This window comes from Triticum aestivum, chromosome 6B (assembly GCF_018294505.1).
Source record: "Triticum aestivum cultivar Chinese Spring chromosome 6B, IWGSC CS RefSeq v2.1, whole genome shotgun sequence".
Taxonomy (NCBI): Eukaryota; Viridiplantae; Streptophyta; class Magnoliopsida; order Poales; family Poaceae; genus Triticum; species Triticum aestivum.
Window position 1 is genome coordinate 469227060 of NC_057810.1, and position 2387 is coordinate 469229446.

Sequence of the window (2387 nt, forward strand, 5' to 3'; positions counted from 1 at the left end):
CGGCACCCCGGACAAACCAGCAAACCACACTAACAGAGACTGCTGGGTATTCAAACATGCCGGTAAGATAAACACCGAGAACAAGGACAAGGGGCTGCACAGCGACGATGATGAGGAGCCCCAGCGTCCGAACACGGGGGGACAGAAGAAATTTCCTCCCCAGGTGAAGACAATCAATATGATCTACGCCACCCATATTCCCAAACGGGAATGGAAGCGAGCACTACGGGACGTCTATGCGATGGATCCAGTCGCCCCGAAATTCAACCCATGGTCAGCCTGTCCGATCCCCTTTCATCGTAGGGATCACCCTACCAGCATCCGTCACGGCGGTTCAGCCGCATTGGTCCTAGACCCAATCATCGACGTATTCCACCTCACGCGAGTCCTTATGGATGGTGGCAGCAGCCTGAACCTGCTCTATTAGGACACAGTACGCAAAATGCGCATCGACCCTTCGAGGATCAAGCCCACCAAAACCACCTTCAAAGGTGTAATTCCAGGAATAGAGGCCCGTTGCGCGGGATCCATAACACTGGAAGTGGTCTTCGGATCTTCGAATAACTTCCGAAGAGAGGAGTTAATCTTCGATATCGTCCCTTTCTGTAGTGGTTATCACGCACTACTTGGACAAACCGCATTTGCTAGATTCAATGCGGTACCACACTATGCATACCTCAAGCTCAAGATGCCAGGACCTCGCGGGGTCATAACCGTCAACGGAAACATGGACCGCTCTCTCCGTACAGAAGAGCATACTGCGGACCTCGCGATAGAAGTACAATGCAGCCTTCTTCGTCAAACCACCAATCCGACGACAACAACCCCAAACACCGTCAAGAGAGTCCAGAGTACCATGCAACAAGATCGCCAGGCACGCGCGACTAGCAGTCCGGCCTCCGCTCCAGCCGCATCAAGGCAACATTTGTGCCGCGCGTACATAATTACGCACTCAAAATACCATGGGCATAGGCGGAGGCGCAATAGTGACTCAGTCAATAGTACGATACAACCGCAACATACTTTAATAACCCCCCTTTTTATCTTTCAGAAGAGCCGGATCGTGGGACTTGCACAGGAGAAAAAACCAAGGAGGCAAAAGGCTTTGCGCACAAAGGGAATACCCAGGTGGAATTTGTTCACGATCGTTATACCTGTTTTATAGACCTACATGCGGCCCGCCCTTGGATAGGACATGTTAAATAGTCCTATTTACTTCTGCTTAACGCATTCATTGTAAACATACGCTTAGACGTATTATTCATCAATGGGAGATAATATATAGTGTCAGCTTATTATTCCTATTTACACATTTTTCCTATAAATGTTTATTTAATATTGCATCCGTACACCTTGGTACGTTCAGTTTGCCAGGGGCTTCTTATGGCGCCCCGGAATGCGGCAAGACAAGTCTGAATACTTTCAACAGTGTGGCACCCCGAACTTATAGCATTATATGCATCAGCTCCGAATCATGTCTTGGGTCAATAGTTGGGTTAGCCCAGCTCCCTTGTTTTGGTACCTTACATTCTGTTATATAGGCTAAGGTAGCGCAGGGAGAACTACTGCGATTGTGTCCCGGTTCTTCCGGACGAGCACCTCAGTAGAGAAAGCCGAAAACTGACCGGCATGATGCGGCGAGAGCTGGTCGCTATTCGAGAGGTCTTAAAATCCTTAAAGATTTTTTCCGCTTTAGGCGAGGAATCGGCCTCGTCCAATTTAGGCGTATATAGCGCCCCAATTCGGCTTTCTGAATTCTAGGGGCTTTGCCAAAATTTAAAATTGTAGACTTCTATGGCTAAGTGAAAGTTATAAAGCCGCATAGTCTGATTGCCTTGTTCGCTGCGCCAAGCACCTCCTTCAGGGACCAAATATTTGGATAAAGAGTGTCTGGGTTTTCCACGAACACCCCAGTACTAGTTACATGGGGGCGGAAGCCGACGACTGGCCTACTTTCAGAATTTTATAAACAGCCGCACAAGAGGTAATATTTTAAATCAACAAAGCGCTATATAACGCAAATAACTTCATTTTTATATTACAAAAACAACAGGAGTACATTCACTCAAAGATCGTGTCCTTGGCACATTCATCGGCCACAAGGCGAGCGCCTTTCATAACGCCATCATAATATTTCTCAGGACAGCGGTGCACCTTGCCCTCTGGCGGTCCATCCTTCACCAGCTTCTCCGCATCCAGCTTGCCCCAATGCACATTCGCACGGGAAAAGGCTCGGCGAGCACCCTCAATGCAAACGGATCGCTTGATCACTTCCAGCCGCGGACGGGCATTCACCATCCGCTTTATCAGGCCGAAGTAGCTGGTAGGCAGGGGCTCACCAGGCCACATCCGGACAATGAAATCCTTCATAGCCACTTGGGCCGCCC